This window comes from Panthera onca, chromosome B2 (genome assembly GCF_046562875.1).
Source record: "Panthera onca isolate mPanOnc1 chromosome B2, mPanOnc1 haplotype 2, whole genome shotgun sequence".
In the NCBI taxonomy this organism is placed as follows: domain Eukaryota; kingdom Metazoa; phylum Chordata; class Mammalia; order Carnivora; family Felidae; genus Panthera; species Panthera onca.
This window is the reverse complement of record NC_138343.1, coordinates 97848106-97875155: the sequence shown is the minus strand read 5'-3', so window position 1 is coordinate 97875155 and position 27050 is coordinate 97848106. Positions and strand designations below refer to the sequence as shown.

Below are 27050 nucleotides of genomic sequence, written 5' to 3'. Positions count from 1 at the left end.
CCCCCACCCCCACCCCTCATGCTATATTAACTTAATCTACTAATCCTTTACATTTCAGTATAAATGTCAATTATGCTGGAAAGTGGAATATATGACATATAATATGACTTTAAACCCTGCTGCTTATTGTCTGGCTCACCCTCCCAGGCCATTATTTACTGGCAATATAATCCTAAATAACTTATTTGACTTCTCTCTGAGCCCCAATTTCTTTATCCGTAAAATGGGGGCAAATCACTCTGATTCATATGATACTGTGATTATTAAATGAGAAAATGAGATACACTGTGTAAAGTACACAACATAGTACAGGGCCTGATTACCATTGGTGAGTTACTCAATAAATGTTAGATAAAATTACTTCCAGCCCACCACCTGCTCCCAATTCTCTGACACACACACACACACACACACACACACACACACACACCCCACTACCGAAATGTCTAGGCCAACTTCTTTTATTATATAGAGACATCTGACCATATACCTCTTATTCCTGACATTTACAACTTATCACAATTGTGAGTTTAAATTGTTGATCAGTTAATGTCGGTCTCCCTTCCCTTCATTAGATTATAAACTCTATAACCCATAGTAAACCCATAATAAATATTTGTTGAGTGGTTACACAAATGAATGAACTAGAAACATATCCTGTCTCCTCTCAAAACAGCATACATAATACTAATGTTTCCTATAGGATAGTCTTGCATTCAGCCTCTAGATTACAAATTCAGTACCAATGGCTAGAGAATAATCTAGTACAAGTACCTTATATAAAACTGATTTGTCCCTAAAAATTGTTTTCAAGTGTTTCAGAATGTTTGAGTAAACATTTAAAAAGTATTAAATAAAGAAGATTCTTGCTTTCAATAACATCGGAAAAGACTTACACTAAAAATATTATGTACAAATGCAATGTAAAATGCCCATTTGTTTTTTTAAAAAGATTTTTTTAACGTTTTATTTATTTTTGAGACAGAGAGAGACAGAGCATGAACGGGGGAGGGGCAGAGAGAGTGGGAGACACAGAATCAGAAGCAGGCTCCAGGCTCTGAGCCATCAGCCCAGAGCCCGACGCGGGGCTCGAACTCACGGACCGCGAGATCATGACCTGAGCTGAAGTGACCTGAGCTGAAGTCGGACGCTTAACCAACTGAGCCACCCAGGCGCCCCTGTAAAATGCCCATTTGTACAATGAAGCCTAGCTAGACTATTTTAAGCAATTTTTTTTAATTTCAACTATGTAAAAATAAGCATAAGAAAAAACTAGAAGTATATCATATTAACAATGACTTTTTATCTCTGAGTGGTAGAATTGTGATCAATTAAAATTGATCTGTATCTATAAGGACATCCTATGTTTATAAAATATTTTCTCACAGCAAAACTGTTTTATATTAACAAAACTTATCTTTAAAACTTTAAGTATTTCTAAACTTTATAGGGGGATACTGTACTTTTTGTTCGTTGATTTATTCAACAAGTATATACTGAGCAGCTGCTAAGTCCCAAGCACTATCCTGGGCCAAAGGGATGAGGCAAAAATCAATAGCCAAAAATCCCTGTCTTAATGGAATTTCCATTTTGAGATATTACAGCTATCTGTGTGACTTTGGTTTGAAACTCCTCTTCCACATCTTTCCTCGAAACTATTGATATCACATTAAAAAGAAATGTCACAGAAAAAAAGAAAACCAGTAGCTATGATTTCCAGACTCTGCAATTTTACTGTTCTTCTAATGTTTTTCATACCTTAGATTCCTATCTTTGACAGAATAGTCCAGCACAAAGGTGATAAGGGGGACCCGATTTAAACATTCTGTAAAGGGTTACATTTTTTTTTCTTTCAGAGTCAGTTCACATGTTGTTACTCAATACACAATGTTGCCGCTTATCCTACTCCCTTAATGTTAAAATAATCAGCTGACTTGTTACATTATCACTAAAGTTGGCACCATTATAGTCTGACTCATTTCAAGTGTTCAGTAAATAACTTTTAAATCTTTCTAATTCTCTTTGAAACTTTATGAAACCCTGATATTTTGTAAAACCAACTCTAAAGCTCCTCATCCAAAAGAATTGTTAAACCACTGTGAAACTAATCTCTAAAATGAGTTTTTCTGTGTCTTAACAGGTTTCCTGTTTGTTCCAGAAGTTAGTTTGTATATCAGTTATTTAGGACTGCCGCTTATATGTCTGTGTATAAGCAGTATTAATACTTGGTGATTAGCTTCAAGGATCAGCTCACACAAAAAACATTCAGCCCATTCTTATTTGCTGTTATGCTGATTGAACAATTTTTACCATAATAAACTACCGCTTCTAACAATATTCCTATGGTAATGTGTATTTTAAGCACCACATATCCCCTATCTAAGCAGTAGAAGCTTGTTGTTTTTTCCTTCTTGTCTCCTCATTCTCAACTGGGATCCAGAGACTGGAAAGGGAGGCTAGTAGTGGGTAATTATTTGTTGGCACTAGTACTTTATTAATTCTGCATGCTTACTAAGAGAAGATAGGTCTCTTGGAAAGTTGCCCTTCCTGTGGTCAAACTGGAAAACAGAACATTTGCCATTAGGCTTAGAGAAGTTGGTTAAGGATTTTGTAAGTCTGGTGTTATGATCTGGATAATGGGAGGTAACTTCTGCTTGTCCGTTTGTATAGATAGGTTTTGTGAAAGTTGGAGATTGATTGGGTGTTTATTTCTTTTAGGAAGCTAATTTCACCAAATTTTCAGACCATTCCAAATAACTTGATTCCTCTTGCAGTAATTTTTATATTTTTTAAAGTCTACTTTTAATGTATGTTTCTTTCCTTAGCCAAATAGTAACTCTGTAACCCACTGTAAGTTGAAATGTTTTTTTTTTCAATGATAAAAAAAAATCCATGTCTTTTCTAAGCTTGGAATGTGTTTACTGCTACCTAGTAGGTGCTGTTGCAGATAGACACCACCTTTAAAGTTTTATGTAAGGGGTGCCTGGGTGGCTCAGTCGGTTGAGCATCCGACTTCGACTTAGGTCATGATCTCAATGTTCATGAGTTCGAGCCCTGCGTTGGGCTCTGTGCTGACAGCTCAGAGCCTGGAGCCTGCTTCGGATTCTGTGCCTCCCTTTCTCTCTGCTCTTCCCCTGCTTGCACTCTGTCTCTCTCTCTCTCAAAAATAAATAAACATTAAAAAGTGTTTTCAAAAAGTTTTACATAAGTTAACTTCCTTTCAGTTCTATGTTATTAAAGTATATACATTAATATAATATATAATTTACTTCAGTATGATAGATGTGATATATCAGTAGATACTATTATGAAATATATTAATATAAATAATAAATATCTTCAGTCTTCTTTTTTGGATACCACTTTTCCCTCTTCTGATGTGCCAAGATATTTTCCAGGTCTTATAGAGATTGAATGAATGAATGAATGAATGATAGACTTATATACATACATTCTACAAATGTTTGTTGAAAGTAAGCTTTGTGCAAAAAAGTATGCTAAGCAAAAGGAATAGAAATTCTATATCCCACCCCTGTCCTCAAGAGATAAGGGCTGTTTAGTAGAGGAAATAGAGAAGTAAACAGTTAAAATGTTTTAAGTACTTGCCCTCTCACTTTTTACAGGCTCAATTTCATAAATTGGAATATGATTACAGCCTAAGGTCAATGGCTATATATTAGTGAAGTAAATATTTGACAAGCCATGACTTGAATCTGTTGCCTTGACTTTATTACATGTAAATTTTGAATTATGCAACCAGTGATTTGGGTTCTATTTTGTATTTGCAGAGTTTGTCATTCATAATAATTAATACCCCTCTTATAGAACACTCCTGTTTATATCTCAACAAATGCAAATTTCCTTCATTTGCCCTACAACCTTTTTGGTACACTTAGAAGTAGATTTCCTTTTCATTGATGGTACTACTTTTTAGTGTTTTAAATTAAAATATATCTTACCTTGTGAAGCTTTTAAGTTTCTCCCAGATGAAGTGCTGTTGTCTAACATGTTTGGAATCCTGCTACTGCCACTCTTATGCCAGCTGTGCTGTCCTTTCCAGTATGATTTTCTCTTGCACCTTGTAGTGAAATCTGTATATCCTCTTTTCACCTAGAATAAATACAACATACCTTCCTGGAATTTAGAATGGGATGGGCTTTGGAGGGAGAAAAGAAGGGCAGGTCTGGTGATGAGATAGATAATTCAACTGGTAAGTAATTAAAAACATTATTTTGTGTTAAAAAATAAGCATGCCTATATTAAAGACTGAGATACAAAATTTGATATAAATAATTGTCCTACTTGTGGCCAGTTACTCTTGAGTCAATCACCACTTTATCGCCCGTGGAAGGAGCTCTCTCCCCTCAGAGATTAAGATGCCTCTGTGGAAAATTTTGACAGGCCCTTCCTACTGGATCTTACAAATATGTTTGTGTTAAAGGGAGAGACTAGAGAAGGTGGCCGCCTTTCAGAGCATAACCTTATTTCCTTGGTAGTTGCTATATTGTAACAGCAGCCCTTGAGAAGTAGTCTTAACTACTTTGGTGACTAAACCCAGTGAAGCAATACTGACGGTATAGATCTCAAGGTAAATAGGCAAGGTCGTTGGAGGAATGTTTTAGGAAGGTGGATCCTCAAATCATTCATCTGTGATAAACTGCCTACAACACCTATTAGGAGAGCCATTTGGGGGTGGTTAATGTTTATTTAAGTCTTTATGATCTTAAAAGACAAAAGCTTACAGGGGGTTATTTATGAAGGACACTTTTCTTACCACTGTTTCACTGAATGTTAATAAGAGCAAAAATGTTACATTAGATTTTTTAAATCTTGTGAATGTAACATTTTCTACTTCCTGTGTTCCAGTGTGAATTATTGGATGTTTAGGAATTGGTCATTCTTTAAAAACAAATAATGGGATACATTTTTTTCAATCTATACAGATTCAAAAGCAAATTCTTATTTCTGTTGAGTTCTCTACATCATGCTTCACATTAACTTGTTTATTTAAGGAACATTTTTCTTATCTACCCTGCGCACTGGGGGAACAGATAAGACAAAAGCCTAACCCTTGAGGAGCTCACAGAGGGCAAGATAGGTAAATAGACAGTTGTAATACATAGCAATAAGTCCTCTGAAGGAATGTTCTACTGTGGGCTTTGAATGGTTGGAATAAGGGAACACAGAAAGTGAATGCCAGGAAAGACTGTAGAAGGGTAAAAGCCTCAACTGGCTCCTAAAGCCTGAGTGAGGAGTAGCCAGTTAAAGAGGTAGAAGATAAGGGGCTCCAGTCAGAGAGATCAGCATGCACAAAAGCACAGGATTGTGAGAGTTGCCATGTCTGAGAAACTGTAGGTTGTACTCAGTATGAATGGAGAGGCAGGCAGAGACAAGATCTAGATGGGAATTGTGTGCCATATGAAGAATCTGGATGTTATTTTGAAAGTTAAGGGGAGCCTATGAAGAAGTGCAATATCATAGATCTGCAATTTAGAAAGATTGTGAAGAAAAGAGGCTGCTGTTATAATCCAGGAGAGACACAGACAGGGACCCCACTGATGGGGTTCAGGTTGAGGGTAAGAGAGTAGATTTGACAGTTTTTCAGTTGTGGAGTATTTAGAACTTGGCAAGAGATTGGTAAGGGAGACCTCGAGGCCTAGATAAGGACTTGGAGGTTTTTGCACCTGGACAACCAGATGTACAATGATGCCTTCATGGAGAGAATAAAACAAATAATACTGTAGCGGCATGAGTGGGAGAAAGGTGATGAGTTTGGCATTTAATATGTTAGATTTCAGATGGCTGTGGGATAGCAAGGTGAAATAGGTAGCTAGAAAATTGGGTCTCAAATTCAGGAGAAAGGACTAAGATGTAATTATAGCCTTGATCAGTATTCATTGTTGAAGTTATGCAAGAGTGAGATCACCAGGGACAAGATACACAATAAGGCAGCTGAGGATAGATGTAACACATCTATTATAACATCTATTACAAGAACACAGTGGAGGAAAAAGAATCCATAAAGGAGATTGATATTGAGTAGCAAGAAACAGAGGATGAAACTTGAAAGAGGATCTTTCAGGATAGTAAGGGAGGAGAGACTTTAGAAAAAATTGGTCAACATTGTCAATTGTGAAAGAAATGAAGTAAGACAAGACCTTTATGGTATCAGTTCTTGGGATGGAAGTAAAAGAAAGAAACAATGGGGCAGTATCTGAAAGACCCAAGAAGAGGAAAACCCTAAACTAGCCAACAGATATTTATTGGAAAATACAGCTGGCCAAGCTGCAAACACTGGCTGATACTGGGAGGAATTTTGCTCATTCCAAAAACAGGTAAGTGCAAAATATCCACCATAAGAACCAAAAAGGCTGGAGTGGTACAGCTTTTATGAACTCTTAAAACCCACATTTCTGTGGCCTCTTTCTAGGATAGGGTCTTATTATTAAGGAACTGTTGCTGGGGGTGGAATAGAAATGAGTAGAATAGGAGCAATATAGTTGAAAGGAAAAGAAAGTCTATGGCAGAAGAGAATGGAGCCCAAACACTTGCCGAAAGCAAACTGCTTTAGTTTTGAACACTACACAAAAACAACAGAGGAGGGAATTCTGTGAAGTTAGAAAATCTATGCTGACCCAATCTCATTCAAAAAGTTCAAGAAAGCAAATTTCACATAAAAATGAGCAATATGCTATTATAAGAAAAAAATAAAAATTGAATAATACCTACAGAAAATGAAAGCATGTTTGAAAGACTAGTCAAATACTGTAACCTATTTTAAATAAGTTAAAAGACATTAAGAAAATGATTTAACAAATGAAAGAACAACAAAAATCAGAATTAGAGAAACTCAGAAGTGAGGTAACATAACTCTGCAAATAATTGGAAGTAAAAGAAAAATAATAACAAGAAATGAATTAAACTAGAAGGAACGCAAGTCCAAATAAATAATGCCATAAGAAAAATTGAAGGAAGAAAAGAAGAAACCTTTAAGAATAGAAAAGAAGGGTGCCTGGGTGGCTCAGTTGGTTAAGTGTCTATCTGTCTCTTGATTTTGGCTCAGGTCATGATCTCATGGTTTGTGAGATCAAGCCCCGTGTCAGGCTCTGCACTGACAGCACGGAGCCTGCTTGGGATTCTGTCCCTCCTCCACTCATTCTATCTTTCTCAAAATAAGTAAATAAACTTCGTGTTTTTTTTTAAAGTCTAGAGGGGCACCTAGGTGGCTCAGTTGGTTAAGTGTCCAGCTATGACGCAGGTCATGATCTCACAGTTGGTGAGTTCGAGCCCCACATCAGGCTCTGCATTGACAGCGAGGAGCCTGCTTCAGATTCTGTGTCTCTCTCTCTCTCTGCCCCTCCCTGGCTCACACTCTGTTTCAAAAAATGAATAAAACATTAAAACTCTTTTTAAAATAATAAGAAAAGGATAGACAAGAAATGGCAAGGGGTGCCTGCATGGCTCAGTCGGTTAGGCATCTGACGTCAGCTCAGGTCATGATGTCATGGTCTGTGGGTTCAAGCCTCATGTCAGGCTCTGTGCTGACAGCTCAGAGGCTGGAGGCTGCTTCAGATTCTGTGTCTCCCTCTCTCTCTGCCCCTCCCTGCCTCATGTTCTGTCTCTGTCTCTGAAAAATGAATAAACCTTAAAAAAATTGTTTTAAAGAAAAATGGCAAAAAAAAATGGAAAGGATTTGTGAGAAGTGACATATTAAGGATAGGCAGAGAATATCCAACATACAGATGAATAGAAAGCAATGAAGAAAAAATTAGAGCAAGTGAACAGAACGAATGCTAAAAAACCGCAGTTCAAGAAAACTTTGTGACATTAAAAAAACCTGTATGTTTAAAGAATATACTGTGTGGCCTAAAAACGTTGACCCAGAACAACCATTACCAAGACATAGTCGTACTAACTTATAAGGGAAAATTAGATCAGCTTTAGATTTTTCAATAGCAATACCAAAAGAAAACAGAGCAACATTTTTAAGATACTTAAAGTGTGAGCCAAGAATTCTCTAAGTTTAAGGTAAAAACAATTAAGTTATCAATATGTATGAGCTCAGAGAATTTATTTCCTATGAACACTTCTGTAGAATCTACTTAAGAATGAGCTTTAGACTACCAAAATGACTAGAGAGACATCAACTAGGTGTGCGTTTTTGCTAGTAGAGTGTCATTCATTGATTTGAGGCCCTCTTAGCAGACAAAGCAAGGAAATATATATGTACAAACCAATATATATGCATATATCTTTAAATATTGTATATGTAACCATCTCTATGTAAGCTAAGCATGACTCTGAATGATATCTCTAACTCTGTTACCACAAGGATCGTTTTATATTCCTCCTCTTACTTATCTGTAAATTCCCACTCCAACAGGAGATATCTGGCTCATACCATCCACCATCCACTTACTTGCTTTCATCATAAATGTATAGCAGTATAGAATTGTTAACCCATATGCCCATGAGAAACAACTTCATCAATGAGAGCATAGTTCTTACATGCATTTCCTTTTGTTTTAGTCTTACAGACTCTACTCACTTTCAAAGTTGCTTAGGTCAACACATTTTTCCTCTACCCCTGTCAGTAAAATTGTTTCATGCATTTGTTAATTCAGTTAGGTTATCTTTTCACAGTCTGCATTGCTTCCTGGGATTCCCCCAACCTTCTAAATGTTTTTTTTTTTTTTTTTTTTAATTTGCGTTAAGTTTTACTTCTGTGCTGTAAAGTTCTTTGAGTTTTCCCAAATGCATAATGTCGTATATATCTATCATTTCAGTACTGTACGGAATAATTTCACCACCTAAGAAATTCCCTGTACTTCAACCTATTCAACCCTCCCATCTTCCTCCAAACTTGTGGCAGCCACTGATCTTTGTACTATCTCTATGGTTTTGCCTTTTCTAGAATGCCACATAGGTAGAATCATACATGTAGTAGGTAGCCATTTCATACTGGTTCTTTTCAGTTGGCAATTCACATTTAAGGTTCATCCATGCCCTTTTATGACTGGATAGCTTCTTTCTTTTTATCACTTAATATTCCATTGGTATTTGTATCATAGTTTGTTTATTCATTCACTATTGAAGGACATTTTGGTTGCTTCCAGTGTTTGGCAATTAAGGATAAAGCTGCTATAAACATTCATGCGCAGGTTTTCAGAATAGTTGTGTAAAAGCATATGAACATGATTACTGGATTGTATGGCCAGATTATTTTTAGCTTTGTAAGAAATTAGGAAACTGTCTTCCAAAGTAGCTGTACATTTTGCATTCCCCTAACAATGAATGAGAGTTCTTATTTCTACATCCTCACCAGCATTTGTCAATTTTTTTAATTTTTAGTTTTTCTAATAGATATTTGATGATACTTCATTGTCATTTTAATTTGTAATTCTCTAATGACAAATGATTTTTTTCACATGCTTTTTGCCATGTCTATATTTTCCTTGGTAAGGTATATGTTTATGTATTCTGTCCACTTTTTAATTTGGTTGTTTTCTTATTGTTGAGTGTTAAAAAGTTTTTTAAAATATATTTTACATACAAATCTTTTCTCAAATAAGTGATTTGCAGATATTTTCTACCATTCTGTGGCTTGTCTTTTCATAAGTTTCTGCCACAAAACAGAAGGTTTTAATTTTAATAAAGACCAACTTATCAATTTTTTTAATACGTTATACTTTTGGTGTTGTATCTAAAAAGTCATCGCCAAGTTAAAAGTCATCTAGATATTCTGTTTTCTTACAAAAATTTTTATGGCTGTCTGTGTTACATTTAGGTCTGTGATACTAAATTTAAAAACAAGAATATTTTGAGTTAATTTTTCTGAGAGCTGTAAGGTCTGTGTCTAAGTTCTTTTTTCTTCTTTCTTTTTTTTTTCTTTTTAGCATGCAGATGTCCAATTGTTCCAGCATCATTTGTTGAAAATATTATCCTTATTACCTTTGATCCTTTGTCAATCAGTGATCAGTTGACTATTTGTATAGGTCTATTTCTGAGTTCTCTGCTGTGTTCCATGGAAATACGTGTCTATTCTTTTACTAATACCATGCTGTCTTGATTACTGTAGCTTTATAGTAAGTCTTAAACTCAGGTAGTGTGTTCTTCACCATTCTTTTGGCTATTCTAGGTCTTTTGCCTTTTTTATATAAACTTTAGAATCAGTTTATTTATTTTTTTAATGTTTATTAATTTTTGACAGAGCATGAGCGGGGGAGGGGCAGAGAGAGAAGGAGACACAGAATCCAAAGCAGGCTCCAGGCTCTGAGTTGTCAGCACAGAGCCTGATACGGGGCTCGAACTCACAGACCGCGAGATTATGACCTGAGCCGAAGGCGGATGCTCAACCAACTGAGCCACCCAGGTGCCCCAGAATCAGTTTGTTTATATCTACAAAACAGCTTGCCAGGATTTTTATTGGATCCTATATTGAATCTTCTAATCCATGAACATGGAGTATTTCTCCCATTTATTTAGATCTTTTTTTTTTTTAATCAGAATTTTGTAGTTTTAAGTGTATATATCCCATATGTATTTTGTTAGATTTATACCTAAGTATTTTATTTTTTCCTGTGCTGGTGTAATTTTTTTTATTTCAAATTTCAGTAGTTTATTGCTGGTACATAGGAAAGCAATTGACTTTTGTATATTAACCTTATGTCCTGCAACCTTGCTGACCTTTAATGATGGAATGACCACTCCTTCTTGTGTAGCTCTAAAAGTGCTCCTTCGCTGGGCCACAGTGGCTATGGTCACTTTGGATCCCTGGCTGCTTCTGTCGTCCCATCTCACACATGGGTCTGTGGGGTGGTAAAGCGAGCCTAGGGCCAGTAAAAGCCTAGAGCCCGGACATGACCTTCTACGAGGCCTGGCTGCTGGACTTTGCCATGAGAAGTAATACTTTCCTGCCTTGGCCCCTGAATCTGGAGCATTAAGCTCAACTGCCTCAGCATGGTGACTGGTTTCAGCAGCTGCATTTCTGTTTTGAGCTTAGCCATCCATATACCACCATGGGGGCAAGGACTGCGAATGCTTTCATTAAAGTTACCTGAGACTTAAAAAAAAAAAAAATTATTCTAAGAGGATTTTTTTTGTAGATTCCTTGTGATTTTCTGTATAGACAATCATGGCATCTGCAAATAGGAACAGTTTTATTTTTTCCTTTATGATCTTTATGCCTTTTATTTCATTTATTTCTTACATTATCATATTGACTAGAATGTCTAGTACTATGCTAAGTAGGACTGATGACAGTAGATATACTTGCCTTGTTTCCAGTCTTAGGGGAAAGACAGTCTTTCGTCACTAAGTATAAAACAGCTGTAGGTTCATCTTGCTTAAATATCCCATTTTAGTTGGTTTTGTCTAAAATTTCTCCAGAAAGGGAAAGAGCAGGCACTGCTTCCCCTCCATGGTGGAAGTAGAAATCCAGGGTCCCCAGTTGGCCTCCATCAACACCCAAGCAGAGGGCCAAGGGGACCTCTTTCTTACTTGTGGGAAAAGGTACAAGTTCCAGCTCTCTACCAGATCTCCAATGATACCTTCCTGGCTGGAAACAGTAGGATTGCCTTGTTACTGCTCCCATGGCACAACAAGGTAGGGGTAACCTCATGACCACTGGGCTATGTTGAGAGTCCTGACTTTCCTCTAGGCCTCCTCTGACCCTACCCTAGCAGAGAAGGAGGGATGTTCATTTCTTGTGGTGTGAATGGATATCTGGGTTCCCCATGAGGTCTCCTCTGCTGACATTGCCAGTTGTGGGATATAGTGAGGAGCATTACTGTTCAGTGGGGATGAAAATTCCAGTTTTTTTTTTTTTTTTGAAAACTCGACATTCTCTGACAGTATCCTGGCAGGGGATACCTTGTTACAGCCTGGTGAGGGTAAAAGATTACTCTTCCCACTTAGTCTTTGCTGGTGTGAGTAGGAGTTAGGCCATAGTTTTGTTACTGTTGTTGTGGTGGTGGTGGTGATGGTGGTGTTAGTGTTTACAGTAAAGTGGCTATTGTTTAAAAACCTTCTGTCTTGCTAGGGTGTCTGTTTCCTTATCCTTTGGCTAGAGAGAATAGGCTTTTATATTTCTCATGTATAATAATTGATCTAAAACATTCTTAGAAAAAAATCCTTTCCTGATGGGTCTAAATTTATAGTGTCTATATTGTTTCAACTTTTGTGGTAGAAAGACACAGGCATACTGAGTTCAAATACTTGCAAATATGTAATTTGTGGTAGATTTCCTATCTGGTATGTGTATTTAATAAGATATACCTTATGCACCAGAAATCATCCCATTTTTCTGTGGTACTTAAGCCAAATTAGATATATTTATGTATTTACCTTTCTAAGCATTCATATATTCTATCTTCAGTATGCTAAATGGTTTGCATAAGCTCTTGAGTATGAGGACTTTAAATATATGGAAAATTATATGCTAGACTCTATTAATTTGATTAGCTTTACTCGATCTAATGCCTTTTTCTTACTGCTATTATTTAAAATATTATTTCTCAATGCTATGTTGGAATATTTTGCTATGAAACTTTAAAACATTTCAGGAATTATGACATGGCTTAGGAAAGGAGAGATCCCAGGATTCTTAGCGACATAATCAATTCTAAGCTGATCATTGCTACATTATTAAAATCTATTATTCACATATTAATTATGGGCCCTATTGTTTTCTCATGACGTGAGGAATTTTTGTAATTGAACTTTGATTCTATGTTCTGGAAACTTCTATCACTTATTCATTGCCCTCAAAATCCCTCCTTTGGGGGGCGCCTGGGTGGCTCAGTCGGTTAAGTGTCCGACTTCAGCTCAGGTCATGATCTTGCGGTTTGTGAGTTCAAGCCCCGCGTCAGGCTCTGTGCTGACAGCTCAGAGCCTGGAGCCTGCTTCCAATTCTGTGTCTCCCTCTCTCTCTACCCCTCTCCTGTTGATGCTCTGTCTCTCAATAATAAATAAACATTTTAAAAAAGTTAAAAAATCCCTCCTTTGGCTCAATGATTACTTGTTAATGGCCCAAGTATTTGTACAGGTTAATGCTGAGTTGCTCTTAGAAAGAAGAAATGGTAAAATGTTGTCTGCTATTTTTATGTTTTAGCTTAAAATGATGCACACTTTGCCAACTGAGGATATGTTATTTAAAAATGTATATAGTTTATCTTATAAATGTTAAAATTTTGTTTTTAAGAAGTCAAAATCAAGGAAGTGATACCAAGGTCTCCTGTTTTAATTTAATCATAATAAGTTACACCTGATATAATTTGCTACAGTTTCCCCATGAGTCCTTGGACAAATATTTACACAAAGAATAGAGTGGCATGACTAAATTGAAAAATTCCTAATAACTTTCCCACATTTAACAACTAAGCTGGCGGAGAAATCAAAAGCCTAAACATCAAGTACAACCCTTTCATCCTTTTTCAATACCCCTCACTGCCTTAAAAACCTTCAACCTGCTACTTTTGTGCCTAAAGAAGCATGTTTAAGTATAACAAAAAGTGATATCCTATATGAATGAGAGGAGACCTGCCAAACTGAATTATTTCTTTTGTGAAAAAAAGAGGAAGTTGTTTGTTGTTATTGTTATTGCTTAAATAACTTTCATTAGTGCTATGGCTGAGGACCAGCAATTCAAATAATAATCTCTAATCCCATGACTGAAGTTTATACATGCTAAAGATAATACTTGGTATCAATAGGCCATGTGTTTCCAGTTAGTTGTTTTCCCAGTCATGGTTCCTAAGTGAGCTCAGCCATCCATATTCTCTCATAGTTCTCCTTCGGACTGATGGTATATACACACATTTGTGAAAACCCAGCTACAACTGTGGTGCAGTGTGTGGCCATGAAATAACCCCCTTCAACTGTGCCTTCTCTTCTCTCCCATCCCTGCTTTCTTTTCAGATTTGAACCCATAATAATTCACTTGACTTCTTTTCTTCATGAACAAGACCATAGTTAGGGGAAAAAAAAAAAAAGAAAAAAGAAATATCAACAGTTTTTGAAAAACTGAACTTGTAGCCAAAACATCTCTTAATAGAAACTTAGTTTGTAAATTTGTGAAAATACTTGTTCCCATTTCTAACTTTATTTTGCTTTATGGTCAACCAGTTTGGAATCTGTAAGTGTAAATTGTCTTTATATAATTTGGTGTCTGAGGATTTTTAAGACTAGACAAAGGACTATGTTCTCGCCACTTGAGGTACTCTAGCAGTACTGATCAAGATAAACATAGCTGGCATTTGCTGGCAGTACTGAATAAGAAAAGTTTATGAGATAGCTCTGTGGTTTGCAATTGGATGTTCTTGCTTCCAAGTTACTGTAAATTGGACCTCATCTTGAACTGAAGTAAAATATAAAGATGACACTTTGACACTAATCGTTACTATTTGCAAAAGTGAAGGGAAATTACAGTAAACTTGGTTATCTTTCATGTTTGAGAATGTGGGATGTTATGGTTAATAAGCTATTAAGACTTATAGGTTTTATGCAACATATGCATACCTATACTCTAAGTAAATTTGTAAAGTAGGCCTCTTTGGCCATGGTTTTTCCCCACCCCCACTGTGGAATCCTTCCTTGCTCTCAGATTATATTCCTTTTCCTTCTGCCCTAATATGCCATCAAATCCTACTTTTTAATAAAGTTTTTAACTTTTTTAAAAATTTTATTCACCCAACACTTATCATGACAAGTGCACTCCTTAATCCCCATCACCTATTTCACCAATCCCTCCACCCACCTCCCCTCTGGTAACATCTGCTTCTTCTCTATTAGTCAGAGTCTGTCTTGGTTTGCCTCTCTCTCCCCACTCCCTTTGCTTATTTGTTTTGTTTCTTAAATTCCATATATGAGTGAAATCATATGGTATTTGTCTTTCTCTGACTGATTTATTTCACTTAGCATAATACTCTCTAGCTTCATCCATGTCGTTGAGAATGGCAAGATTTTCTTCTGCTTTATGCCTGAGTAATATTCATTGTATGTATACACCACATCTTTTCTATCCATTCATCATTTGATAGATCCTTGGGCTGCTTCCTTTTCTTGGCTATTGTAGATAATGCTGGTCCACGATCCCTTTGAAGTAGTGTTTTTGTATTCTTTGGGAAAATACCCAGTAGTGTGATTGCTGGATCATACGGTATTTCTATTTCAAATTTTTTGAGGACCCTGTATACTGTTCTCCAGAGTGGCTGCACCAGTTTGCATTCCCACCAACAGTGCAAGAGTGTTCCCCTTTCGCCACCTTTATTCACCAACACTTGTTGTTTCTTGTGTTACAGATCTTAGTCATTCTGACAGGTGTAAAGTGATATCTCATTGTGGTTTTGATTTGATTTGCATTTCCCTGATGATAAGTGATGATGAGCATCTTTGTGTGATGTTTCTTGGCCATCTGGATATCTTCTTTGGAGAAATATCTATTCATGTCTTCTGCCCATTTTTTAATTGGGTTATTTGTTTTTTGGGTTTTGGGTTTTATAACTTTTTTATATATTATGGATACTAACCCTTTACCAGATATGTCACTTGCAAATAAATTTCTTCTCCCATTCAATAGGTTGCCTTTTAGTTTTGTTGATTGTTTCTTTTGCTGTGCAGCATTTTATTTTGATGAAGTCCCAATGGTTTATTTTTGCTTTTGTTCAGTTTCTTTCATCAATGTTTTATTGTTTTCAGAGTACAGGTCTTTCACCTCCTTAGTTAAGTTGAATCCTAGGTATTTTATTGTTTTTGGTGCAATTGTAAATGGGATTGTTTTCTTAATTTCTCTTTCTGCTGCCTCATTATTGGTGTATAGAAATACAACACATTTCTGTAGATTGTTTATATATCCTGCAACGTTACTGAATTCATGTATCAGTTCTGGCAGTTTTTTGATGGAATCTTTAGGGTTTTCTCTATATAGTATCATGTCATCTTCAAATAGTGAAAGTTTTAGTTTCTTTCTTACCAATTTGGATGCCTTTTATTTTGTTGTCTAATTGCTGTGGCTAGGACTTGCAGTACTATGTTGAATAAAAATGGTGAAAGTGGACATCCTTGTCTTGTTCCTCTCAGTTTTTCCCCATTGAGGATGGGTTTTTCATAGATTGATTTTATTATGTTGAGATATGTTCCCTCTAAACCTACTTTGTTGAAGGTTTTTATCATGAACAGGTATTGTACTTTGTCAAATGCTTTTTTTTCCATCTGTTGAAATGATTACATGGTTCTTATCCTTTCTCTTAGTCATGTGATGTATCATGTTGATTGACTTGAGAAATATCGAACAATTTTGCAACCCAGGAATAAATCCCACTTGATGGGGTGAATGACTTTTTAAATGTATTGTTGGATTGGGTTTGCTAGTATTTTATTGAGGATTTTTGCATCTATGTTCATAAGAGATATTGGCCTGTAGTTCTGGTTTTTTGTGGTGTCTTTACCTGGTTTGGTATCAAGGTGATACTGGCTTCGTACAATGAATTTGGAAGTTTTCCTTCCTTTTGTATTTTTTGGAATAGTTTGAGAAGAATAGGTATTAACTCTTCTTTAAATATTTGGTAGAATTTGCCTGTGAAGCCATCTGGTCCTGGACTTTTGTTTCTTGAGGTTTTTTGATTACTGATTCAATTTCTTTGCTGGTAATACGTCTGTTCAAATTTTTTATTTTTCCTGTTTCAGTTTTGGTAGGTTATATGTTTCTGGGATTTATCCATTTCCTCCAGGTTGTCCAATTTGTTGGGATATAGTTTTTCATAATAATCTGCTATAATTGTTTGTATTTCTGTGGTGTTTGTTGTTATTTCTCCTCACTTGTGATTTGGTTTCTTTGGGTCCTTTCTCTTTTTTCTTGATAAGTCTGGCTAGAGGTTTGTCAATTTTATTAATTTTTTCAAAGAACCAACTCCTGGTTTTATTGATCTGTTGTATTGTTTTTTGTTTGTTTGTTTGTTTTAGTTTCTATATCATTTATTTCTGCTCTAATCTTTATTCTTTCCTTCCTCCTTCTGGTTTTAGCTTTTGTTTGTCATTCTTTATCTAACTCCTTTAGGTGCAAGGTTGGGTTGTTTGAGATTTTTCTTGTTTCTTTAGGTAGACCTGTATTGCTATAAACTTCCCTCTTAGAACTGCTTTTGCTATGTCCCAATGGTTTTGAACTATTGTGTTTTCATTTGTTTCCATGTACTTTTTTATTTCTTCTTTTGTTTCCTGGTTGACCCATTCATTGTTTAGTAGCATGTTATTTAACCTTCCTGTATTTGTGGTCTTTCCAGATATTTTCTTGTTTTTGACTCCTCGTTTCATTGCATTGTGGTCAGAAAAGATGCACGTCAAAACCTACTTTTGAGGAAGGAACTGACCCTACAACGGAGTTAACATCACTCATACATTTAACTTACACAAATACAACTATTATTGCTCATCAAAAATGTTTAAATGTGAGGCAGAAAATATTTTTAATGTAAATATCATGGGCAATTCTACCTGACATCCTACTCAATGAATATATACCAACTGAGTGTGAAATAAGAAACAGAAACTGTAGTGTTCTCCATTGGTCTGAGTTACTCCTTGCTTCTCATTGAGTGAGCATCTCACCATTCTGAGGGTATTTCAGATGTTAAAGACATGTGATTTTTTACACAAGGCACCTAAATACAAGCCAATGACTCCAACTAGTGCTGAACCAAATAAACAGTCATTTGTTCTAATACTGGAGGACAAAATGTCTACTTTGGACTTACTAAGAAATGGCTTATCAGCCTCCAGTCTGGTACCTTCCAAAGAGATTTTCAGGGATAATTTTATCTGCATGATTTTAACGCACATGCCTATGTGAGGTTTGAATCCATTATATATAGTTCAGTGAGCTTTCTCTTTTGCTGAGTGTTTGCATCTTAACAGGAAATAATAGAATTAATCAGATTATTAAATTATAGACCCTATTTACACCTCAAATATGTAAAAGAAATACAACTATGTATCTTTTTACCATTTTCATCTCTGAGGAAGAACTTGGATGACAAGTTTTTATATGTTTTTTTATAATAGCATTTCTAAATTTACATCAAATAAGCAGCCACTTATTCTACCAAATCCTGGAGGCAGCCCTGATTTTACACACAAATTTCCAAGTTTCTTAAAAAATATGATAATACGTAAAAAAAACTATTTAACCTTTAGTTCTTAGTTTCTTCATCTATAGAATGAGAACATTGCCACTTAGACACTCTCCAAATTCCCATCCTAGCTTTACTCAGTTTATTTTATAATTATTTTAGCTCTGAAATTCTATGATTATTACATCAAGTATGAACTAGATGATGAATATAATTGCACTGTTTAATCTGAGGAGTTTTAACACTTTGCTGTATTTCAGGGTTATCCCCATGAATTAAGATTGCCATAACTATTGCTATGAAAAGATACTAATTGGTAGAGAATTATAGTTTTAGGGCCTAGTGATTTTACTATGAAATAAAAACATACTTTTTTTATGTGCCTTAAGTCCAATTTGAAAGAATAAGAGAAAAAAACCTAGATTTTTAGGATTTTCTTGTACAACATTTGAGCTAAGATTTTGATTGAAAGAATACGTTTTTATAGAAAATAGTAGTTCAATATTGTTGCATCACAGAATCTTAAATAGCATGGTTCATAAATGAAGTAACTTGTTTTTCTGGACTTACGGTCCACTGGGGAGGGGAAGATTGTATTTACTGCCTAGAATGTTTTCATGCTTTTTTATGCCGTATCAGGAATATAACAATTATTTACATTTTGGCTGCATGTTATGGTCAGGGACCTTGTTGAAAAAGAAAAGGGACTGTGATCAGTAAGAGTCTCTGGACTCAGGTGCTGAACAAAAACCAAAGAACGTTTTTAAGCATCCTGTAAGCCTTTTTTCTAGTACTGATGGGTCAGTGTTCCTCTTTTTATCTGTCTTGTTACAAATAATTGTTACAAATAAATTACAATTTATTTGTAATTGTCTTATTATTTGACTATGATTTTTTTATTAAATAAACTCCACTCCAGTGTGGGGCTCGAACTCAACGACCCCAAAACAAAGAGTCGCATGCTCTACTGACTGATCCACCAGGGTGTTGCTTACTATGATTATTTTTTAAGAGCATTTATCTTTTGTTAGAAAGAGAACTGTAAGCAAACATATGATACTTCCCTACTGGAGAAAAGCTGAGAATAATATTGCTCAACTGGAAACAAGAAAGCTAAAATTGTGGTAGCACTTCCTCCAGGTATTTAGCTCAAGATTAAACAGAGTTGTCTGAAAGTTAACAGGAAAAGAAACTACTTGTGATGTGTTAAAACCACAATCTAAGAAAAAAAAATTCACAATTTCATATTATAGAGTATGAAGAACTAAAGGTCATAGTCAAACTGCTTTAGTAATATTACATAAATATACTTTCCCTCATCTAAGAGAAAAACAACAATGACAAACAAAAAGCACCAAATCCCAATATAAGATGCTGAGTTGCTTGTATTTTGTTTGTTTTTGTTTTCATTCTTCTGGGGCCATGTGTCTAACAGCAGTGGTACTGTCTTCATATTTGAGACAAAGAATGGTCTTCAGATTTTCTGTGTCTCACTAAGGGACTACAGTCCAAAGTTTAAATTAATCTTAATTATGGGAAACTTTGAACTTATTTTCTCACTCTGGTAAATCTTAGAGACAACCCATAAAAGCCAATTTTAACCACATAAGCTTGCTGAACTATAGATTTGGTAGCATAAATGGTGTTTGCATTCTATTATAGCAGTGTTTCCATGAGATCATTAAACAACCCAAATTTTAACTGGGGATTTCAACTACACTCCTCCTCTCTTCTGAACCACCTCTTCCCTCAGGAGACACTGATAGAAGATTCCAATGAGAGGTAGGATGGAGTAGAAGTCCTGAATGGGGGCTAAAATTGGGAAATAATAGGAGCCTTTTGAGGGTTTCTGAAGGTCTTTGCTTTTAGCATTGCAAAAGGCAGATATAATAATGAGGGCAGTTGCTATGCTCTAGAAGTTCCAGACGTCTAACAATAAGCTTGTCCCTATTAATCATTAATACATGAAAGAGGTTGTGATGGTATATGAAGCCCAGTAAAATTCAATGAATGTATGTTTCTTTCTGTTCTCTCTCCTTCTTCCTTTGCTAGTTATGCCTTTGCCTTTGTCTCTGAGAGTCCTTCTCCACACCTCCCGAGTCCCTGCTCCCTCTCCATATATCCTGCTTTTTCCCAATCTTTTACATTCATTTATCTTTCATTTTGATCTGTCAGGAAAATTTGGGACCACAGATGTGTAGTACACAAATAATAGAACATAATTCAATCTTCATTTAAAAATATTGCCTAACATAGTTCTCTGAAGTAAGGATCTGTTTTATTACCTAACAGAATGCCTAGCACACAGCACTCAAAAATCTGTTGAGGGAGTAATAAACAAATGAATGCTATTTTTGAGGACAGTTGTGGAGTTGAGCTTCTAGGATAAAGAGCAAAATGGACCCTAAAGGGGTAGATTAAAGGATAGATTAGGAGTATGATATGAACTATGACAGTGGTGAAGCAAGTGAATGAACTCACCCCTTCTGTCTCCCTCCTTTAGCACCATGGAAACGAATCAAAGGTAATGTCTACAGGAATCCAGAAGTCCACAGTGGGAATATGATCAAAAAGAGATATAAAAAGACTAGGCATGTGTAAATTGAGAACAAACTTATTAAGAAAATAAGTGAACTTAAAATTTGGCTTTCATTTTGTCTATATTTTTAGGCTTGAATTAGATTAGGTTGCCAATGACAGAAAACCCAATAGATTTCTTATACAGGACAGGTTCTTTCTCTCTTATATAAAGGAAGGCAGTCTGATACTGATTTAGAAGCTCCATATAATCAGGTACCCAAAGTCCTTGGATATTTTTCCAGTAACTTCAAGATGAGGCTTCAATCTCTTAAGACTGATGCCCAAGATGGCTGGCTGTTCCATTTCTAGAATCACATCCACATTCCAGACAGAGGAAGAATTTACAAGGAGAATGAACATATGCTTCCTCATTTTAGTGACGTTTACTGTGCATACTCCATTTCCTTTTATAATTGCACTGGCCAAAGCTTACTAACTTGGTCACACCTAGATGCAAGGAAAACTGGATAATATTGCTTTATTCTTTTTTTTTAATATAATTTATTGTCAAATTGGCTTCCATACAACACTCAGTGTTCATCCCAACAAGTGCCCTCCTCAATGCCCATCACCCACTTTCTCTGCCCCACCCCACATCAACCCTCAATTTGTTCTGTGTATTTAAAAGTCTCTTATGGTTTGCCTCCCTCCCTCTCTGTAACTTTTTCCCCCTTCCCTTCCCCCATAGTCTTATGTTAAATTTCTCAAGATCCACATATGAGTGAAAACATACGGATCTGTCTTTCTCAGACTTATTTCACTTAGCATAATACCCTCCAGTTCCATCCATGTTGTTGCAAATGGCAGGATTTCATTCTCATTGCCAAGTAGTATTCCATTGTATATATAAACCACATCTTCTTTACCCATTCATCAGTTGATGGACATTTAGGCTCTTTCCATAATTTGCCTATTGTTGAAAGCGCTGCTTATGAACATTGGGGTACATGTGCCCCTATGCATCAGCACTCCTGTATCCCTTGGGTAAATTCCTAATAGTGCTATTGCTGGGTCATAGGGTAGTTTTATTTTTAATTTTTTGAGGAACCTCCACACTGTTTTCCAGAGCAGCTGTACCAGTTTGCATTCCCACCCACAGTGCAAGAGGGTTCCCGTTTCTCCACATCCTCGCCAGCATCTATAGTCTCCTGATTTGTTCATTTTAGCCACTCTGACTGGTGTGAGGTGGTATCTCAGTGTGGCTTTGATTTGTATTTCCCTGATGATGAGTGACATTGAGCATCATTTCGTGTCTGTTGGCCATCTGGATGTCTTCTTTAGAAAAGTGTCTATTCATGTCTTCTTCCCATTTCTTCACTGGATTGTTTTTTGGGTGTGGAGTTTGGGGAGTTCTTTATAGATTTGGATACTAGCTCTTTATCCAATTTGTCATTTGCAAATATCTTTTCCCATTCCGTCGGTTGCCTTTTAGTTTTGTTGATTGTTTCCTTCACAGTGCAGAAGCTTTTGTATCTTGATGAGGTCCGAATAGTTCATTTTTGTTTTTAATTTCCTTGCCTTTGGAGATGTGTAGAGTAAGAAATTGCTATGGCTGAGGTCAAAGAGGTTGTCAGACAATAAAATGAAATAAAAGGCATCAAAATTGGCAAAGAAGAAGTCAGACTTTCACTTTTCACAGACAACATGATACTCTACATGGAAAACCTGAGACTCCACCAAAAGTCTGCTAGAACTGATACATGAATTCAGCAAAGTTGCAGGGTACAAAATCAATGTACAGAAATGGGTTGCATTTTTATACACCAATAATGAAGCAACAGAAATAGAATTAAAGAAACTGATCCCATTTACAATTGCACCAAGAACCATAAAATACCTAGGAATAAACCTAACGAAAGATGTAAAAGATCTGTATACTGAAAACTATGGAAAGCTTATGAAGGAAATTGAGGAAGACACAAAGAAATGGAAAAACATTCCATGCTCATGGATTGGAAGAATAAATATTGTTAAAATGTCAATACTACTCAAAGCAATCTATGCATTCAATGCAATCCCAATCAAAATTGCACTGGCATTCTTCTCAAAGCTAGAACAAACAATCCTAAAATTTGTATGGAACCAAAAAAGACCCCAAATAGTCAAAGTAACATTGAAGAAGGAAACCAAAGTGGGAGGCATCATAATCCTGGACTTTAGCCTCTATTACAAAACTGTAATCATCAAGACAGTATGGTACTGGCACAAAAACACATAGACTAATGGAATAGAATAAAGAACCCAGAATTGGACCCACAAATGTATGGCGAACTAATCTTTGACAAAGCAGGGAAGAGTATCCAGTGGAAAAAAGACAGTCTCTCTAACAACAAATAGTGCTGGGAGAACTGGGCAGCAACATGGAGAAGAATGACACTAGACCACTTTCTTACACCATACGCAAAAATAAACTCAAAATGGGTGAAAGACCTTAATGTGAGACAAGAAACCATCAAAACCCTAGAGGAGAAAGCTAGCTTTATTCTTAAAGTGGCAATATGCCCAGCTAAAGATTTAGAGCTTTATTAACCATGGAAGAAACAAAGAACAGACTCTAGGGACAACTAGCCTCCTCTAGCACATTGACAAATGGATATTCTTGGAAAAATATTAGTAATAAAAAGTTACCAAAGAATTGTTAGAGAAGATTTTCAATATTGTATTATTTTTTAATGTTTATTTTTGAGAGAGAGAGAGAGCGCGCGTGCGTGCACACGCGCGTGAGCGGGGGAGGGGCAGAGAGAGGGACACACAGAACTCTAAGTAGACTCCAGGCTCTGCGCTGTCAGCACAGAGCCCAATGCGGGACTCAAACTTGCAAAACATGAGATCATGACCTGAACCGAAGTCAGACGCTCAACTGACTGAGCCACCCAGGTGCCCCGATATTGTATTTTTTTTTTTCAAAGTAATTGTGCCATTTTAAGTGTTTTTCAAAGTGATTGTGCCATTTTATATTTCTACGAGCAAGTTATGAGTTCAATTGCTCTACATCCTCACCATTCTGATTTTATTTTTTTTAGTTTTTTTAATGTTTAGTTTTGAGAGATAGACACACACACAGGGTGCTAGTGGGGGAGGGGCAGAGAGAGAAGGAGACACAGAATATGAAGCAGGCTCCAGACTCTGAGCCTGTCAGCACAGAGCCCAAAGCAGGGCTAGAACCCATGAACCATGAGATCATGACCTGAGCCAAAGTCAGACGCTTAACCAACTGAGCCACCCAGGTGCCCCTTGTATTATTTTTAAAATGTATATTCTACTTAATATTTAAAATCATTGAGGCTAGGTTATGCTTCACATTAAAATTATCTGCAGATACATGGTAAATATTATAACTAGAAGAATTATACAAACACTAAATTTTATTTAAAAGAAAAAAAATTTTAATGTTTATTTTTTGAGAGAGAGCACGCAAGTGGGGGAGCAACAGAGAGTGAGGGAGACACAATCTGAAGCAGGCTCCAGGTTCTGAGTTGCCAGCACAGAGCCCAGTGCAGGGCTCAAACTCACAAACTGAGATCATGACCTGAGCCGAAGTTGGACGCTTTACTGACTGAGCCACCCAGGTGCCCCACACATACTAAAGTTTTAAAATTACATCAATACCTGGGGTGCCTGGGTGACTCAGTTGGTTAAGTGTCTGGCTCTTGATTTCAGCTCAGGTCATGATCTCACGGTTGTGAGCCTGGCATCAAGCCTGGCATCAGGCTCTGTGCTGCACAGAGCCTGCTTGGGATTCTCTCTCTCCCTCTTTCTCTGCCCCTCCCCTGCTCATACACATGCATGTGTGCGTGTGCTCTCTCTCTCTAAAATAAACATTAAAAAACAAAAATAAAAAATTAAAATTACATCAATACCTAATAATTTTTATCCTAAATACACATTGTTCAAGCCCAAAACACCAAAAGAAAAAAAAATTGTGTATTTCACAAATGCTGTGCTGAATAGTTGTTTACTTTATATTCTGAGTATGACAAGACTGCTGGTTCAATGTATTGTAACTCTTACTATGTAGCTCCCACTGCTAATATTTACTGATCATTTACTATTTACTGACCACTTATAGCCACTGTGCTTGATTTCATGTAATCCTGTGGCCCTCTAAAGTTGCTATACTATCATTCCCATTGTACAGGTCAGGACATCAAGGGTAAGAGAAATTTAATTTATCCTTGGACCCCAGAGTTGTTGGACTCTAATGACAAGGGTTTTTAGTCATTATACTTTACTTTTTCTTTATAAATGTTTAATAGTATAGTCTATCTGAGTATCATTTTGTATCTACATAGAAACACAGCTGGAATCAATTGTGAGAAGACCATGCTTACTAAATGCTTGTTTATGTATTATGAATGTTTCTCCTGTCCAGATGGCAACCTGATAGTATGAAGGTGTCAAAATATTGGCAGTCAATATTGTAAATTATTTATTTCTAGCAGTTTTCATTTTATCGTATCTTGTTCTTATAGCAAACCCATCAAGTAAGTAACTCATTTTACAGATGAAAATTCTAAGACATGAGAAGATAAAATAATGTGCAGGGGTTGGAATCTAGATTTTTCATTTTAAGTTCAGATTCTTTTCATTTAATTGTATGCTGCTTTAAGCTCTAGAGATAATTGCAGAAGGACATTTTGGAATGAAAACAAATAGAGGCATCCATCCACAAGTGCACAGTTACAAGTAAACTAATGTTAGTATTCTGTCTATAAGCATCTCCATCAAAACCATCTTTGACAACACCACCTTGCCTTGTATTTGTTTAGGTATAAAGTAGAAGGAAGCAATAGGCTTCTTGAGAGTCTGCTGTCTTAGATCTACTGAATGTGTCTACTACATTCCATTTCTACCGTCGTCTCTCTGGTTTATACCCCAGTTGCCTCCTGACTAGATCATTGCATTATCTTAAATTTAGCCTACCTGCCTTTAGCTTCCGCTCACAACTCAAACCATCTGGGCAATTTCTCCTAATCTTCTAAAATCAAATCTCAGTAACCTCATTTCCCTGCTTGAAACATTTTAATGATTCCTTGCCTTCTTCCTTTCTTAATTCAAAGCCCTACTATACCTGTAACATAACTCCACTGTATGTATTTATTGGATTATAAGGCTCCTTAGGACTGGAATTGTGTTTCTTTAATCTTTGAATACTTTGAACTATTTTGTGTGGGTTCTTGCAAAGCACTGTGCTCTCTGTAGATAGTTGCTAAATGGAAATTATTAAATTATTTGATCCTGTTAAGGCCAAAATGTGATTTTTAAAAAATTATAGGGCTGTTATCCTCAAACAGTGGTTATAAAAAGTTTATGTTCTTCCTACCTTTGTCATGACCCTAATCCAACTCTCCCCTTCATTAAGGGGCTTGGGTAGATAGAAGAAAAGGTTTGCAGTATCTCCTCACTAAGATTGAGGCCATCTTCCAAATAACATTCTTTTCTATTTTAGCATGCCTACATATGTATCTGTCTTCTCACCTGTTGATATAGTTTTAGGGAAATGTTTACTGATCTTATACCCCTCCTTAATTCTTATAATTCACCCAAAGGGATTCAGTGCTGGAAAAGATGGGCCATTTCTTACCCCTAGAATTTTTGGTTTAATAAAGGAGACTGGCTAGCCCATTAGCTTTGACAGTGCAGAGATAAGTGCTGTGACAGAGGAGGTGCATAAGGGGAACATCTAACCTGCAGAGAGGGGTTGAGGAAGGCTTCTCTAAAGCAATGACTTCTAACTTCAGACTGAAGGTGAGACATGGGCCGGGGTCAGAGGGAAGAGCATGTACAGAAGTCCAAGAATGATTCCTTTGGGTGACTGTCAAGTTAGGTAAACTTGTGAGGCTGAAGAGGAAGGGGAGCGGTTAGCCTCACTACCTCTTCCTTAGATGTACAGTTTCCTTTGCTGTGTTCATCTCGCACACTTGTGAAAGTCCGTGCTTTCACCACTTTTGCCACTACTCAGAAATCTTTTAGGGTTCCATTATTGCCTCCTACTTTGTCCAGTCTCCTCCTTCACTGGTTTTCTAGGCTCCCTACAACCGACTCTTATTTCCCACCGCTTACTAACTTATCCTCCTGCCAGAGCCAAAATAGTCTCCTTATAGTCTCTTGAGTTCCTGCAGCTTGTTTTCTCCTCAGTTCCATTCCCCTCTAGCTGCCTTTTAAGACTTTACTGATAGTTTCTACTCCTGAATATTTGCAGTTTGTGGCATGTCATTTAATGCATAATTATATGTTGCCCAGTATTGTCTTCTGTTTCCCAGTCTTTTATTATCAACTCGATTGTAAGTCCCTGAGGGCTGGCTCTGAAACTACATTTCATTTTATTTTATTTTTAATAACATTACT

At 36.4% G+C, this 27050-nt stretch overlaps 1 protein-coding gene and 1 long non-coding RNA gene across 2 annotated transcripts in view; one reads left to right on the top strand and one right to left on the bottom strand.

Moving 5' to 3' along the window:
* LOC132667478 (uncharacterized) overlaps positions 1-21935 on the bottom strand; it is a 38688-nt gene extending 16753 nt beyond the window's left edge. Inside the window, exons 1-2 of the long non-coding RNA XR_009605168.3 lie at positions 20604-21935; positions 3960-4110 (exon numbers count right to left, since the gene is read on the bottom strand). This is a non-coding gene — a long non-coding RNA (uncharacterized LOC132667478). The remainder of the gene's footprint in view (positions 1-3959; positions 4111-20603) is intronic.
* SESN1 (sestrin 1) overlaps positions 1-27050 on the top strand; it is a 115331-nt gene that overhangs the window by 46772 nt on the left and 41509 nt on the right. The gene's annotated exons all lie outside the window — the stretch shown is intronic.